This window comes from Pteropus vampyrus, unplaced genomic scaffold, assembly GCF_000151845.1.
Source record: "Pteropus vampyrus isolate Shadow unplaced genomic scaffold, Pvam_2.0 Scaffold115, whole genome shotgun sequence".
In the NCBI taxonomy this organism is placed as follows: domain Eukaryota; kingdom Metazoa; phylum Chordata; class Mammalia; order Chiroptera; family Pteropodidae; genus Pteropus; species Pteropus vampyrus.
This window is the reverse complement of record NW_011888896.1, coordinates 3,326,288-3,345,139: the sequence shown is the minus strand read 5'-3', so window position 1 is coordinate 3,345,139 and position 18,852 is coordinate 3,326,288. Positions and strand designations below refer to the sequence as shown.

At 34.9% G+C, this 18,852-nt stretch overlaps 1 pseudogene; it reads right to left on the bottom strand.

Moving 5' to 3' along the window:
• Positions 1 to 13,030: 13,030 nt before the first annotated feature.
• Positions 13,031 to 13,149, bottom strand: LOC111743524 (annotated as a pseudogene).
• Between the last annotated feature and the right edge of the window lie 5,703 nt (positions 13,150 to 18,852).

Here is an 18,852-nt window from a genome sequence, read left to right as displayed (position 1 = left end):
GAAACCCCATTCCATTGTGAATAGCCTTTTATTATAATAGTAATTATTTTTTGCTGCCTAGACAACTTTAGTGATTTCTAGCAGCATTTTTAATTTTGTTTATGAAAAGCCCTCTTCCCTATCAGATGTAGAACTACTAATGATGGCCCTGACCCCAGCCTCTCTAATCAGGATACCAACATGACCAAGGTAGACCTCAGTCACTCCCTCAAATTTGAATCTCGAGCACAGTGACAAATATGTGGCATTGTTTCGTTTTCAGCAGCGATACTCTGACCAATTTTCTCCCTGTGAGACTCTGTAGTTCCTGATTTCTCATTCTCTGAATGAATCTGCCCTGGTTTTTCTTATTTCCAAAATTGACTCTCCACCTTCCTGTCAATTCTGTGTATGACAATCACCAGGGGAGCCTATTAGAAATGAAGATTCCCAGACTTTGCACCCCTCAATTATGTAATTTAGTAATATAGGGTGGGATACAGGACATTAAATCTATAACACCCACTCCAGGTGACACTGATGGAATCAGACTAATGAGCTGACTTTTGGGAACCACTGTTCAGATGATATAACTCAAATGTAAATTTGCACTTCAATAGAAAGTTTCTGGAAGTAGAAAAAGCTTACTGACCAACACACTAAATGAACAAATCTCATTTTTTCCATTTATTCAATAATTCATCAAACAGATATTGAACATCTATACTTTGCCAGGCAGCCTGGCATGTCCTGAGATACATAAATATCATTGAGATTACTTGAAACTAGATGTATCAGCTTGCTATTAGTGCACACTGAGGCACTGAAAAGAGAGTAGGGAGCACATATCTGGATTTTCAGTTTCTATATTCAGTAAATATCACCAATAGTCTTCAAAAGAAATGGACAAACATTTATTTTTGTATTTATAAATACCTCATATTCCTCAAAAATGTAACAATGCAGAGTTTCAATTCTAGTATGTCACTTCATGTATGTAAAAGAATTCTAGGTAAAACCTGAAATCTCAGCTCTAATTCATTAGTGTTAGACATAATAATAACATTTAACCATACCAGTTTTCTGCCAGGTTTAATAAAACAAGATTTTCTTCTTTTACTATGCTACTGAATTGCCTCATAGTTACATACATAATTTATAATCAAAACAACTATGTAGTTGAACAGGATATGAAAATGGTTAGAAGATCCTTTCAGTTAACAAAATAACTTATGTGAATATATTTCCTGTTAAATTAGCTCAGATTTCATATTGTTTCAGAGGCTATTTTAAGATTCTAAATCAGTGGTCCTAAGTATTTTGAAAATTTATATTACTTTTCACAAATTTTTAAGTTGACCTCTAAATTTTGTCATCATAAACTTATATACAGTTGACCTTTGAACAACTTGGGGAGTAACAACACCTACCCCATGTGTAGTTGAAAACCTGCATGTAACTTTTGACTCTCCGCAAAACTTAACTAATAGCCTACTGTTGACAGAAAGTCTTACTGGTAACACAATAGGTGATTGACATATATTTTGTACATTAGATGTATTACATACTGTATTATTACAATAAAGTAAGCTAGAGAAAGTAAAATGTTATTTAGAAAATCATAAGGAAGAGAAAATACATTTACAATATATATTGAACAAAATTCCATGTATAAGTGGACCCACACAGTTCAAACTTGTGTTGTTTAAGGGTCAACTGTAATTGTAAAATATATAATTTACAGAAAATTGTGAACATTGATAAAAATTTGATCAGAAATATGTCCATTTGATTTTTGCCATAACCTATGTTAAATAAAATACATGAACGAACTCATTTTAACAGTGGGAAATTCTTCATTTTTTTCTCTCTGAACCATTTTCATATCACTTTTCCAATAGAATTTTATACTACTTTAATATATTCTTTATGCCTGAAGTCTTTTAGTGATCACTTTTTCTTGCTATAAAAATATGAATGTACATTGAAAAGTAATTAAAAATTTGTGACCATGAGACTTTACAAGTGTTGAATTTCTTGTCAGTGAATTTTTGTTACACTTATTAACATAAAATTAATCTAAACAACATAAACAATTATACATTTAGATAATAAACATAAAGATAGCATTCATTAGAAATGTATTCATTATCAGTGATTGGGCTATTTTTTGTTCAGTAAATATACGTATCTGTGGATGCATATTGTTATTGCTAGAATGAGACAAAGCTCAGCATCAATCTATTCTATTTTTGCTTTTATGGATGTAAGATCTGAGAAAACATATTCCCATAAATAAGTAGATGAGAATGGAAAGTTTTGTCTTAGCAATGTCACTCAAATATTTGAATTCCTTCCAAATTATATGCTAAAATCACATAGTTATCTATCATCAAAAATTATTTTTAATTATCTACCAGCTGTCATCTTAATTAGGTCTTCTTTCAATTTCGTTAAAGGCAAAGTATCAAAACCAATTCCAGAGTTTATGACTCAGTTATTAGTCACTTATTTTCTCAACACCAACACCTATATTTTGAAGTTTACTATTGTTTGGAACTCTGGTGATTTTTACACTCATCTTTAATGTACCATAGTAAGATGGTAACACACGAGTAACAGGCACACCTCTCTTTTTTAAAATGACCAACTGGAGTGAATATTCTCAGGCAGTGGATTTTGGAAAGAATACATGTGAAACCGGGAACCTGGAAATTATGTCCTTAAAATGATCCGTTCCTCCAAAGTGCACATATCCCACTTTGAAATCTCCTGGTCTACTCATGTCTCCTTTAGAAGATAGTTACTGGTTATTTAATACTATGTGAATGTCGATTTTTCAGCATTTAAACAAAGAGACCATGGCAAATTGTATATTCCAAAATAGGTTCAAAAAGACTCCCGTTTCCACGTGCTCTTCTTACAACACGACATTGACACTCCTCTCATTGAGAAGTGAGGATCTATTTCTCTTCCTTTGGATTTCAAGGAGATTGTGACTATGGAGGAAGTAACATGTGATTTCTGAGGCTAGATCATAAAAGTTGATAAGCTTCCTCCTGTCTACTTGGGGTGCTCACTCTTATGGATGCGTCATTTCATCTGACAGCCTCATTTGGGGCTTAGATAACTGCCAAATGCCACCTGTGTGTGAGGAAGACTTTGAGATTACTCTAGCTTCAGCCGCCCTAGCCATCTGAATATGAATGCGTAAGAAATCTGGAGCTAAAATGCCAGAACTAAGAGAGGTAATAATAAAACTATTACCATTGCTTTAAGCAACCATGTTTAGGATGATTTAGTCTGTAATAATAATAGTCAGAACAGGACCTAATAGATAGATACCTTAGTAACAAAAATAACTTGACATCACTCAATTTAAAATCGATAGAAGTTTTACATGATTTGGACTGAAATGTATCTTTGTATATTATGAAAATCACAAAGTACATTAGTAGTGAGTAAAATCGAAAGGAACATATTAAACAGTTAATGTTTAACTTTGTTATAGAAAACATAGCTCAATTTTCATATGTTCCAATTTATTATTGATTAGAGTACTCACAGGTATATGAAATTACCCAAGCTCCTTATCTTTTATTTACTTAAAAATTTTTTAATTATTATTCTCAATGTAATATTTAGGCTTAAATTTAAAACCAAATAATATTACAAACCTAAAACAAGTGAACAAACAAATAAATAAAAACAAAACCCTGTTCCCTTCTTATTTTGTTCAAGCAAATTTATTTTCAGTATCTTTCAGCTGTTTAATCTGGTATTTACCTTCCAATTTCTAATACCATACCTTATTGCTAGTTCTGTGCATTTTTGTTTTTAATTTTAAACACTATCAGCTTCCTTCTATGGAAGATTAGGACTATCTCTTTTGCACTGCCTCCTCAACCTTAATTTCAATACATATACCTATTTTTCCTCCTGTTCTTCTCGTATAGTTATACGATTCTCTTCTGATACCTCAGTACTTACAGTTTAAATTTGTATTGTACTATGATTTCATTTCACCTCTCCTCCTCTTCACAAGTTTTTATTATGTCATTTGGTTTGTTATCTAGGTCCCTATGACTATTTTAGTCCCAAACTTTTTCACAGAACTATAAAACAACTTTCTATAAAGTTTATGCCTTTGAACATATACTCTCTCTCTCTTCTTTCTCTCTCTCTCTCTTTCTCTCTCTCTTCCTCTCTCTTCCTTCCTCCTCCCTCCCCCACTTTTCTGAAGATCTCTATCCTCCTGTGCATCTGGATTCATTGCTTTTTAGGCCAAAGACCCTAGCTAACACTTTAAACTGTCATTGCTGGGAATTTTCTTTCATCATTTCTTTTTCTTTTCTCTTGCACTGAATTCCTTATTTCTTGGATTTTATGTCTTCCTCTTACTTGGTCTATTTTTTTTTTTTTTTTGTCTTTGGAGCACATCTTCTAGACATTTTTTTTCAAAGGCTGCATACAAGATAAAATGTTTGGAGATCTTACATGCCGAGAATATTTTAACTCTACCTTTGCATTTGATTAAAGTATAACTGAGGCTAGAGTTTTAGGTTAGAAATAACTTTTCTCTTAGACTTTAGGAAGCATTGCTTTGTTTTTTTTGTTGTTGTTGTTGATTTGTTACAATTTTGTTACAAGTCTGAAGTTACTTGGATTTCTGATATTTTTATATATTTCTGAATTTTTCTTATGATTTTCTTACTTGAATCTTTCACTTAAGCTTTCTGAGCTCAGCTAGTCAGATTTCACTAGTCTGTGTCCTTTCCATCTTACAAAATTGTTTTTATTTCTTGTCTGCTGTCCCTGCTGTCTCTCTCATTCTCTCTTCCATTTTCTTCACCCTTGTGGTTTTATACACTTTTTTTTCTTTGCTCCTATTTTAGTGGTGTTTCGGGATTGAATGGATGTGTTAATCCATCATGTTTAACCTGAATTCTGTTAAATTTTTAATCTTTTTCATTTCAGAGTTAGTAATTCTGCCCTCTGTCAGTTCCTTTTAAATTGTAAGATTTTGTGACATTTATCAACTATGTCTATATCTATATGAAAAATTAATAAAATATACATATCTCTCTCTATATATAATAAAATACATATCTCTTAATTCATTAGTATTAAGAGTGATTAAGAAGGTGTCTTATTAAGTGTTAATTCAGGAAAACTAGGAAAACAAATAAAGAATTGGTTATGAAATTATTGGAAAAGCTGAAGGAGTGAAGAGGGAGAGGTGAGGTTACCCACCTACCATCTGTCTGGCTAAAGGAACAGCAGACAAATGGAGTTACTCAGAGCCCGGGACTGCTGTGCCGAGGAGCCCGTTGAAGTTCTACTGCTGCTCTTCTGCTGTTGCAACTCTCACCACCTTTTGCAGGCAGATAGGAGCCCACACCCCCACTGATGCTGCAGAAACCCAGGAACCCACAGTTTTCTGCTACAGAGGCTACCGCTGCTGGTATTGGAGCCAGAGCCCATAAACACCATGCTGCTGAAGCTGATGGAGCACCACCTCTGCCATTGCTGTGGAACTGGACTGCCTGAGCAGGACCCCAGAGCCTGCACTTCCTTGGCCCTCTTGCTTTGATGTACCACTAGAAGCAGAAAACACACACACACACACACAAACACACACACATTTTCCCTCCCTCCTGCTTTTCAATCCTCTAATAGTTCCTTCCATTGGCAGAACTTCACTAGAAAGAAGCTGGCAAGGAAGTCTGTGAGATGTAGTTTATAGGCTCCCAGCCATCCTGTGATACAGAGGAGATTCCAGAAGGCTGAGAAAAATGCTGAGAGCCAAATGACAAATAGCTAGCCAGAGGGTTTAAAGGGAAAGTCAGTAACTGACTTGTGAATATCATCATTTTTCTGGATAGGCATATCTATCTGGCACATCCTGAGTGTGATACACATCTATAAATATATATATACACACATAGTTTTAATAGTTGGAGGCCTTTGAGAATAAAATCATATCTGCTTATAGTGAAGAGGTTTGATAATTATCCAACTGTGAAGAAAACTTTAATGATTATGATATTTCATTGATTATTTTGGCATTTTTAGAGTTTATCTTATAAATTGCTGTTTTCGCTAACTGTAGAATTTGGAGTGAGTATACAAATGTAATAGGTTGTTAAGTGAGACTTTTCCCATTGTCTCAGATTTTTGGTTAAGGCCAAGAACCGAGCATAAGAGAGTTTCAATTCCTCACATTCTAAAGGTTGCTGTGAAGACAGCCAAAATTAGGTTCAGAAACTACCTCTAGGGCCAGCTAAGAGAGGGCAGGGCTGGACCTACTGCCACCAATCTGCCCCCTTCCTCCCACTTGTCCTCCTCCTGCTCTGAATGCACCTGACTAGAATGAACGACTGGACACTTTTCTTTTTCTTTTTTAGCTCGTATATTAGAGTGAATATGATCTTTCAGGCAAATCTGGCTATTTTTGTTGCCAAAGTTGAAGATGAAGAAATTCTTGTTTGACTGGTCAGCATGTAATTATAGAAGATAAAGAGTGTCTTTCTTTTGGGGTCCTGTGCTCCTCCTATCAGAGAGACTTCAGAGAGCAGAGTTCAACTCTGCTCCTCAACTGTTCATGTTTTGAAAAGTCAAAGGGAGGGCACATTCACTACAGAATACAATATTCCCATTTCCTTGTTCTTATGCTTTTAGGCATAGCTTTTCAAAATAAAGAAATGGATGCTGTTAAGAGTTAATGGCAATATGATACTTAGATGGCATTTGCCCAGAGGACTCATGAGTTTCCAAATCCTTTGGCACCTTGGCCATCCTTCCCTGAAAAATCCTCAAAGAAAGTGTGCAGGTTATATTGACCAGCAAAGCACAGTGACATCATACTGTAGCAACTGCTGGAGCTTCTCTGTCAAACTCCAAAGCTGACCAAGAGGGAACTAACCGGGATTCCATGGAAAAATCCCTGACCTATATATACCGACATGGCTTAAATGGCCTAGAAGCAAATGGCCAAAGGGTTTGTTCTGACCATTTCTCTCCTCCAGTATCTGATCCACATTCGGATCTCACCATTCTCATATGATGAAAACTCCACTCATCGGTGCCAAAGTATGAGACATAGGAGAGCTGGAGACAATCCCGCTCACTGCCTTAGTGTGCTCTCCTTGAATCCTCTTGGGTTGAAGGTAAGCCTACTGATTCAACTGCCCATTGAAAGAGAAAGAAAAGATGAAGAAAAAAAGAAAGAGAAAGGAGAGAAGAGAAAGAGGACCAAGCTTTCTCTTGGGGAGAGCAGTTCCCAATGTTAGCCTGGAAATCCAGAGAGTCCAGAAAGGCAGAGATTGAGGGGAAGTTTGCTAGCTTTGATTGTCCCTTACTGTCAATGAAACATTTTAGAAAGAAGAAAACTAGAAGGGTAAGATCATACAAGTGTGTGATTTTAACCGCTGTGAACACTCCATTGTGATCCCGTTGAGAAAACTCGAGTCTGATCATCCACATCAGCAATGGGATGAGGGTAGGTTTAGGGAAACAGCAGAAATGAATGAAACCTAGAACTTCTCCAAGACACCAACTAGTCTACTGTGCTAATGCCAGCCTTTGAGGTAGTCATTATGGATAGTTTAAAATTCTGAGGTTTTGGATCCTCATGTTTTAGTGAAGAGCAAGCCTTAATTATACTTGCTGTGTAAAAATTTTACTGGTGGCCCTGGAATTGCTTTATCTTCTCATCTGCTGAGGCATAGTTTGTCTGTCTGGTTAATTTTGTACTTTTTAGATTTTATAGTGTCTTTTTATGTTTGGCCTTGTATCCTCAACTGGACAAAGTGTTCCTTTGAGACAGGTGCCTTGTCATTTACCTTCTGTATTTCCAGTATCCAACCCAGTGTTTAGGATTGAGTAGGTTCCTAATAAATGTTTGATGATAATGAAATTGCCTAGTTTATGGAGGATATTATTTAGGTTCACTAGGGCTTTACCAGCACACTTAAAAAAACAAACAAACAAACAAAAAAACACAACTATCTTCAAATCTCAGCTTTGTAAGTTTTTCTCATTATTCCCCTTAAAAATTGATTTAAGAATACCAGGTGCTGTAGGCATTAAAAAAAATTGATTTAACATTTTCAATACAGCTTGATAGGCTAAATTTATTTTTTGCCTTTGCACTGTTCTTTTAGAACATATATGTGAAGAACTTATATTTGGAAGAAGATATATATGAAGAACTGCTGAGACAGGGGCCAAGTCTTTTTTTTTCCTTCACATTTCTTTTTATTTGACTTTGAAATTTGACTTATACAGAGAAAGAATCTTATAGAATAAATCCTGAACTTGTCAGTATGGATCTATTTTAATTTTTAAAATTGAAGTATAGTTGACTTACAATATTATATTAATTTCAGGTGTGCAACATAGTGATTCAGTATTTATATACATTACAAGATGATCACCATGACAGATCTAGTTACCTTCTGTCACCAAGAAGCTCTGTCATTTGAACTAAAGTGGTGATACCCGGGGAAGAACGATAAAAAGCTCTTGCTTTGAAATGGCTCGGACCAGGTGGTCGAAATAGGAAGCTAGGACCAATCCTAAAAGGACAGGATGAATTAATTTTCTATTTTCATTATGCCCCTATCCAATGCTCTTTCTCAAAGCAAAATTATAATTATAATGAGAAATTATAAATGGGAAAAAATAATGGAAAGTGATTGTCAGTTGACATGCTAAATTATGTATATCAGCTTATTTAGTCCACACAACTACTCTATGAAAAACAGTTATTATCTGTGATTTATAAACTAGAAACCTGGGGCTCAGAGGATTTGCCTAAATCCCACTACCAGTCATGGCAGAGCTGTGATGTGAATGTACCCTAGTCTAGCCTGTCACCTGGACTACCACATTTCACTTTCTCTTGAAGAATAAAAAGTGTTTTTTGAGAAGAAAGAAGAAGAGAGCCTTGGAGGATAGGGATGGCCTATGTTTCATACAACTTTTGGGAAGTTACGTAACCATCAGAAATCTGAGCTTCATAGTTTATGAAAGTGGCAGTTGGGCCAGTTGAGGGTTTTGGATTGACACCTTTGCTGAGGTTTAGAAGTAACTGAGAGACATTTTAGGGTGAACTTTAAGACTGACATATTTTGCTTACTGTTCTGCATGATAGACATTCTCAGCTGAAAAGAATAATTCACTTGTATAAAAGAATGACCTGTGAATGGTTTATTGTCAGAAACAAATAAAATAAGTTATAATAAACCAAGACAGGATATTTTGAAGGTGGTGAAAACCTGGGATCAGGTGCAGTATTAGCTTTTTTATTTATGTATATAATTTCATTTACCTTGTCTAGAATATCTGTTTTTGTGTGTGGGTTTTTTTTTTTTTTTTAAATAATGAATGGAGTTATTTTAACCGAGTGCTAATGTGGTGAGTGCCAGGTGAAAAATTCAATTGAAATGCTGTCACAAGATTCTTTTGTTTTACTGACAAGAGTTGTCATGTTCTCTTGATTCCCGATATATGGAGAGTGAACTGATAAATAGTTTGGAGATGAAATTGTCAGTCACCATTATCACACTCAAGTAATTATCTTTTCTGGTGTCTTGCACTGCCATGAAATTCAAGTTCTGGAGTATGGAAGGAAAGAGAAGGAAAAAAACAATATGGATATGACTATAAATTGAAAAAGTGCTTAAGTTAGAAAAGTAAGATACCAAAGGGGCTTGAATATGGGGGGGGGGGCAGAAATTTGCTGCTACTTCTGAGACTGAGAGGGAATGGGGCCAGGAAGAGGGTGCAGATCAGAGGTGGATATATCTTGAGGCTAATAAAGCTCAAGCTTCAAGGGCCTTTCCACAGTGGAGATTATTCCAAAACCTTGATAAGGACCATAGCAGTATATTCACACGGCCATAAGCTTTTGTAAAATTTGTGCAAGATATTTAATTGTATTGTCTCTTATCTTTTTTCACTCTGACTTCTATTCCATTACATTTCTTCTTCTTCGAGGTGGATTTGGAGTGACCCCAAACATTGTCTGAAGTCTAGCCAAGGAAATTTGAGTGTAGAACATATTTTTAGTTTAATGAAATATATTTATATGACTCACACCATCACTTCCCATATATTTAAGTTACTACTTCCTCATCTGACGTAGGAATAGCTTCCAAGGATACTCTTATTGCCCGCTCTGCCAACCTGATTGATGTTATGACTCATGCGTATGTGGCCAAAGTGATACGAATATGTCTTAAGGTGCCTGGCATCTAAAGTATGCATGTAGTGGAACAATAACAAGGTTTGAAATATATGGAGCCAGAAGGTGGTCTATGGAAAACTTTTCTAATCATTAGATGTTTAAAACTATAATTGGAGGATTTGGTTCCTATCAATATTCTTACCTGTTGGGAATAAACTTAATAATACAGTATTTAAATTAATCGTATGCTTTTTCTTTTTTTTTTAATTTAATTTTTTTTGTGTGTGTGGAAAGTGTGTGAAAGAGAATTTGTCAGAACTCCTGTATTTGTAAGGCAAATGTGTAGTATTTCTACAAATAGTGATTATATCTACAGTAGCCATATAGAAAATAACCTTTAGAAAGGTTATATCAATTTTTTATTATTGTATAACAAACCTCCCCAAAACTTATTGGCTTAAAACAAAAATCATTATTCTCTAGCTGGCAATTTGGCTTGGCTCTTCTAAGATGGTTCATCTTCACATGGTGTTTACTGAACATGCACATAATTCTGGGATCTCAGCTGAAATGGCTAGTGCTCTTTCTTTTCTCACAAGATACTTCATCTTCTACAAAGCAGCCCAAGTTTGTTCACACTCATAGAGTGAGAGCATAAGCAAGGTCTCTTGAGGCCTAGGCTTATAATTCATACAATGTCACTTTCGTTGCATTATATTAATCAAAGCAATTCAAAGCCATGTTGGAGAAGGTCATCGAGAGAATGTGATTACAGCTTGACTGACAAGCTGGACCCAGGCAATAAGAAGCTGCTCCCTCCCTCCTCTGCCTTTGGAATGTATGTTCTACCCATTGTCCCTACACTAGGAGCAATCTCAAGGATGCAGCCTTCAGAGAGCAATGTGTTATTGAGACCATCTGGACTGAATATGTAATTGAACTTAGTTAAGGCCTCTATATAAACTTATAAAATTCTGGCAAACAATGAAGAGATCTATTGGTCTGCAGTTGCCCAAAATAATCCTCATATGTAAGTTCTCTTGCTTATTAAATGTGCCAACTACCAGTCTAGAATGGATTGCTACTTCCTTTGGTTTCTCCTTGCCCTCTGGATAGAGACCAGTTTCAGATTTCACCTGGGAAGCTCCTGAGGTTGTGAACTGACAGTTGGTGAACCAGCCAGGAGACCAAAGACATGGGCTTTGGAAAAAAGGCATCTGCAGGGGATATCCCGAGGTGACTGTTGACCTCTATCTATGTGGGGAAGCGTGATCCATATGTTAGATGCATGTAAGTATGGGGGTGCCTGAAAAATGCCAGCTGCTTTAATGCACTTGTTTGAAGAACTTCGCATTGTGTACTGTGGCAAAGAAGGGAAATGAATGGCTGCTACGATGGACAGTTGGTTAGGCTGGGCACTGATGTACAACGAGAGGCTGAGACTCAAGTTAGAAAGTTGGAAGAAGGGCTGAGGTTAGAGAAGGACATGCAGTTGTTCGCTACGCTGTTAGCGTTAGATCTGGTGACAAGGTGGGAGAGCAGGATAAGTCGGAGACCTTGTCATGCCATTTTTCAAAGCTAGGAAGGTGCCAGATGCCATGGGTTAAGTAAGGTTTAAGCACTTGTGACAAACCCGATTGGAATGCTAAGAGGTGGAATCCCTGGGAAAATGAGGAGAGGGTAGAGAAGGATACTGTGGTGATTGGCAATGAAATGACAAATGCCCTGTGCCATCTTACCTGTAATGCAATGGAAAACAAAAGCACAGCAACAACAACCCCAGCCAGTGGGGCAGCCCCCAATTCAGGAAATATTCATAACAAGAGTATTTACTCCTGTTGAGTTTATTGTTGTAGCTTCCAAGTTCCAATGAAAGACCAGAGAAGGTATCCAGGAGTGGTTAGTGTGGCTATGGGATATGCGGGGTAATGGGGGTATTTTTTTGATCAGGCAGGAAGCAGAGAAAATGAGCAACATCACCACACAGCCTGCCCTCCAGCAGCACGTGCAGAGCATTTGGAGGAGGATAGGGGGTTCAAGGCACTCACTCCCTTATATAAATTAGATTATTCTAGTCTGCAGGGAGGCTTGGCCCAATAAGGGGGGTCTCCCTGGGCACGCAGGATTCTGGAAACCTGTAGAGGAGGTACAACAAATTCTTAGGGAGTTGGGAATGAGACAGGCAATCTACAACCCTGTCTTTTAAGGCCCTGATCAGGACGCATTCACTGCAGGAATGAAATCCAAGATACTTCAGTCCTCCTCCACCACCTAGTATGGGAGACTGATATCCATGCTGAGCCTAGTCATGGGACAAGACATTTATGATATCGGGCAAACTATTGCTGATCTGGGGATAACTGACAGATTCTGGTAATGGGTATGGGCTGTGGGAAAGACCCCAGACAGAGATAGAACTTGGAAAGCCAAAGGGCTATTTACTGCTATTACAGCAGTAAAAGGACCCGTAAAGGTAACCTGGAATAAGTGTGGTTTGACCTCATTGCTGCTGAAATCCCACCTGCAAAGAGAGACCACCAACCCAACATTGTGTTGGTCAGACTGTGGGAAACCTTAAAACCTGAACAATTCAGACCTGCCCCACTTGACCTTACCATTTCTGTTGCTCCACCTGCTCCAACAGAAGTCTCAGGGATATAGTCCTATTTGGGGTGGGTGTCTCCATGTACTGAATCAGTTTCAGATGTCACCCTGGAAGCTCCTGAGGTTATGACCAGCCTAGATTCAAGGAGTGAGGAAGTGTGTTGTTGCAAAGGATTTGTGGTCACTATTTTTTTTTTGGCAAGGCAATCCTTGGTTGACTTCACAGTTTACAATTGCTCTATTTTTTATTTTTTATGCCTACAGCACCTGGTCTTCCTAGGTAGTCTCTCATCCAAGTACTAACCAGGCCCGACTCTGCTTAGCTTCCGAGATTAGACGGGATTGGGTTTGTTCAGGGTAGCATGGCCGTAGACCACTTTCTGTAATCTGCTATATAGAATTTTTTAATTTGACAAAAATGTTAAGCATTTGCATAACAATACTAAGTTGTGAGTCTGAAAGAAATCACTAAACTATCAATAATAAAAGTATTATGTCAACTATGCTAGAGGCAAAGCTGAACTATCATTCTTTTCTCTCTGTATAAAATGCTGAGAAAATTGTTATATGGAGAAGCAATCAAAGAATATGGAGCCAAAAATATGGTGGGATTGGAGAGAAGGATCAACAAAATGTGTCTTCAAGATCCAGCTGAATTTCCATTTGGTTTATATAACCCAGATGTCAGCACCATGCTTTGGAGCTCATAAACCCTGGGTTTGGATAAATTCACACTACTTAACAGTTGAGAGATTTTGGAAAATTTACCTATTTCTTTGAGAATCATATTTTCATCTGAGAAAAGGAGTAACTCCTATTTTTTTGCATTTTTTTGGTGAATATTAGTTATTAAATAATGTATTAAAATGCATACTACTATTCTGATATGTAGTTGGCAGAGATACATTTTTATTGAACATGCCTACTATGCCCCAAGTTCTGTTCTAGGAACTAGGGTTATAATGATGAACAAGACAAAATTCACAAATTCCTATACTCAAGAAGGTTCCATTCTCCTGAGGAGTTTATATATATAGTAAGAAAGTTACTCGTAAGGAGCTTATAGTCCAGGCTTCAACAAATTTTAGTTCCCTTTCTTAGTTAGCATAAAGACATGAATAAAATTATGAGGAAAAATACTTGGAGCAATAGTCTATGGAGATTTTGTACATTTCCTATTTAAAAGTGCATTAATTGATCAAAAAGAGTTTAAGGAGAGAAGATGCTGGGAGTTCACATATAATGAACTTGCCCCAATCATAAATGGAGGCTAAATTATTTAGTATTACTCTAATCCAGTTAGCTAGGAAAATTGGATCTTTCTCCGTCACATTTAAAATAAAAATTCTTATCAAAGGCAAGCTGTTCCCTTGTTTCTTTAGTATCCTAGAGAATTAAAAGAAAATCTAATTTAGGAAAGCTTTTCTGTCTTTAAAAAAATTCAATATGTTGAAAAGGCAACATTAAGAATGCATTCCCTATCTGAATCACAATTATATTGAAAATATCAAATATTGAGTTTATATGCATTTTCTTTTACTATCTGTAGAAATAACATTACAATATGCATTAAGCCTATTAATTTATTTTTCTCCTAGAGATGAATAAATTATCCTTATGTAGTTGACTGGCTGGAAGGGGGGAAAAACCCTCAATTTTTTATTGAAATTATACTTTCAAGAGAGAGCTCATTTTAAATGTTGTTTCTCTTTAAACTTTGGCAATTGGTTATGTACTTGTGATTAAATACAGTTTCTGAAAATACTAGGAATACTAGGAAAACAGATAAACCTCTCATTTTATTTTGAACTTAGCTATAAAACCTATTAATGTTCTAAGGTTTTAAAAATTATATTTCCTTGAGTTTTACGACATGGATTAAAAGTGATAAAGGGCACAGTTATTTTGTCTACTCATATCTGGGAGGACATAGCTTGTTGGTTTATTGACTGATATCAGGTATTAAAAAATATAACTTATAATTAGAAAAACCCATTCTCAAAAGGTGTCTCTCTTTAACAGTAATTAGGTATTTTTGCTTATTTCACATATAGTCCAAATTTGATTGTGTATTGGAATTAAATTTGTGTTTTCATTTTAAAAACATATCCTCTTCTGTCTTTTCTGTACAGAATATGGTTTAATATTTCAGCTAAGCCATACTCTAAATTCCCCTTTCTATTATTTTTCCTACATTTTCCTTTACCAAAAAAATTTTTTTTTTCTCCCTTTACTATTCTTAAATCATTAAGAGCTGATTCTCTCTTGCTCTGGAGTTAGATTTTTGAAAGAGAATTTGAACAAAGGTAAGCATGTTTGGCTTCACTTCTCTAAACTAAGACTAAACTGTTTTAAAATAGTTACTTCTATTATAGAATTGATCTTTTTCTTTCTCCCTTTACCTTAAACCAAATACCTTTTCAGTCAGGCATTATGAGGAAGGTTGTGCATTCTTTGTATCCACACTACTCTTTCTCCAAACAGTTGAGACATGCGAATAATAGATGGGTTACATCTCTGGACTTGAATCACCCCAGTTAGGCTGATTGATCTATCTATTTAACTTTCAGTCAAATCCTTTTTATATAACATATTTTTTCTATAAAGTGAATATTGCACAAACAGTACAGACTATTAAAAAATACATTGAACTTCATCAAAATAAAAAAATAAATACTTTTGCTCATTGGAATCCATCATTAAGAAAATGAAGAGACAATTCATGTATATTTGACAAAGGTCTTGCATCCAGAATATATAAAGAGCTCTTACATCTCAATAATAAGAAGACAATCAAATTAAAAAATGGGAAAAATTTTTGATCAGATACTTCACAAAAAATATACAAATGACATCTTAGTCAGTCATCAGTCTAATGCAAATTAAAATCACAATGAGATACTTACTACATAAAATGCGAATGATCAATAATACTAAGTGGTGATGAGGAAGTGGAGCAACTGGAGCTTTCCTACATTGCTACCGGAAATACAAAATGACACAGCCATTTTGAAAAAACAGTTTAGCAATTTTTATAAAATTAAATATATATGTATCATAAAGCAATTTCTTATAAAATGAAATATATATGTATCATAAGAAATTCCATTCCTCGTTATTTATTCAAAAGAAATAAAAATGCGATCAAATGTTCTTAGCCACTTTATTCATAAAATCAAAAAAGAAAAAAAGAAAACAACCAAATGTATATTAGCTGCTGAATAGATAAACAAATTGTGCTATATCCATACAATGAAATCTTACTCAGCAATAGAAAGGAAAGAACTACTGATACACACAATAACAAGAATCTATCTTAAAAATATCACACCAAGTGAAAGAAATCAGTCACAAAAAACATACTGTATGATCTCATATATGTCATTTTTTAAAAAGTCTAAACTATAGCAACAGAAAGCAGATCAGAGATAAAATTAGGATGGGCAAGGGAATTTGTTTCAAAAAAGTATTAGGAAACTTTTGGAGAAATGGAAATATTTTATATCTTGAGTTTGGTGTTGGTTACACACTTTTATACATTTGCTAAACTTCATTGGACTGTACTTTTAAAATAAGTTAGTTTTATTTATATAAGTTATGCTTCAATAAAGCTGTTAAAAGAATGCTTATTTATCATAATTAAGAAAATATAGAAAGCTATAAATATAGGAAGCCATAAAAACAAATGAAAAATTTTTTTCTCATCATGTAACATAACTACTACTAATACTTTTAGTAAATTTTTACTTGAATGCTACAGAAAATGCAAAATCATAGTTATACAACTCAATGAATTTTCACAAAGTGAATACACCCATACAACTATGACAGAATAATGAGATTGAACATTATATAGCACTCCAGAAGCAAGTCTCCTTCTAAGGAGTAACCCCTCTAGTCAGTAATACCAGAGGTTAGTTTTGTCTGTTTTTCGATATTTATATATATGGAATTATTTACTTTATGTCTAATTCCTTTAGCTCAAAAATACCTTTGCAAGGTTCAGCCATATTGCATGTAGTTGTAGTTCTTTCACTGTTATTGTTTTATAGATTTACATTATGTGAATATGCCAGAATTTATCCATTCTATAGTATATAATCATTGAGTTATTTCCAGCATTGAGTTATTAAGACTAGAACAAGAATATGAACATTCTTGTGTATGCTTTTTGATGAACAGAATGTATACCTATTAGTTATATATCTAGAAATGGGATTGCTGGGTTTTAAAATATGTATATATGTTATTTTAGCAGACACTTTCAAATGATTTATCAATGTGGCTATACTAATTATACTCTCAGTAGCAGTATATGAGCATTCCAGTTGATCCACATATTAATATTTGGATTTGTAATTTCACAGAATTATAGAGCAATATATTAGTTTATTTTTTTAATTTTTATAACTTTTAATAAAATTGGTCTCATATGGTATACAGATATTTGACTACTGCTGCTCTTTGAATTATTTTTACTTAACATTATAACATGACCATGTTATAAATATTTTCTAAAGGTGATTATTAATGGCTGCATAATATTTTATCATAAGATTTTTACCATCCCTTGCAGCTATTGTTTCCTGTCACTGCCTGGAAAACAGCATACAACTTAGTTTCCCTAAAGTATACAACAGTGATAAGTCATATCTATGTCATAGGCTAACTGTGAAAATAACCTAAGCAGTGCTTTACATAATACATATTATGTAGTAGATGTTCAACTAATTAGTTTCTTCACCCTTCCAGCACTATATTCATTTTCCCTACTGGAGGAGAATAGTTCAAATGTAGTAAGTATATCTCCTTAAAATTTTTTAATTAGAGCTTTATAATTTCTATGTATAGATCCTGTACATATTTTGTTAGATTTATAATAAAATATATCATTTTGGAAGATGTTATTACAAATTTATTGTGTTTTTAATTTAAAATTTCAATTGTTCTTTGCTGGTATGTAGGAAACAATTAATTTTTGTACATTAATTTTGTATTCTGCAACTTTGCTATAATAACTACTTATTAGTTCCAGGAAGATTTTTTTGTTTGTTTTCTTTTGTTGTTGTTGATTCTTTGTGATTTTCAACATAGATCACTATGTTATCTGTGAACAAAGACAGTTTTATTTCTTCTTTTCCAATCTGTACAACTTTTTTTTTTTTTATCTTGTGGCACTAGCTGGATCTTCAAGTATGATGTTGACAGAAATGGTGAGAGGGGACAGAAAGTGCTCCTAAAACCTTTGGTCACCAAGAAGGTAGTTCATGTGGAGGAGAGCAAAATCAAGAAACTACTAAAACCAAGTGGAATAGTGTGAAAGAGTTGTTTAATTTTGTAGATTGTTATCATCAGCTCTTGAAGACCTTTTACTAAAATAGATTGTGAGAGTAACTAATTTAGGGGCCTTGTCTTTGGTTTGGGATGCTGCAGGGTGAAAGAGCAAGTTTAGGTTGATATAGCTCACTATTGAACAATCACAGATGGCTATATATAATCCAGACATGCAGGAGATTATTCTCCAGGGAACAGATAGCCTGGTGAACTAGGTAAAAGCTATTTAAGGTCTGTTTACACTGAGAAAGGTGACTGCCCAATTCCTCCTATAAATGTCAAGTTGAATGTCCCAGATGAAACAGCTGATGTGCTTCATATGCAAGCCATGGTGGACTGGCTTTATGATGAACAGGATATTCACCCACTAAATATGCCTCTTACCCAGGTTACAGTTAATGCCATAAGGAAGGGGGGGGTGCTTTTTTATGGGTACCCCATATATCTTTATTATTGCAAAATCAAGCAACAGTCCAAAAAGTTTTATAGAATTTTCTGTCTCAGCTTCCTCTAATGGGTCTTACAGGTAGTAATAAAAACATTAGCTTAACAAAAGAATGCAGGGAAGGAAAAGTGAGAGTCAAGAAACTCCTCTCAGCAAAGTGGAAATTTTTAAACCATTATTAAGAAAAGGGCTAAATAAAGCAAATATTTATAGGAGTGAAACAAAGAAGAAAAGTGCAAAGATAATCACAAGACTCATCCCAGCAGAGCGGAAGTTTTTAGATGGTTATTAAGAATGT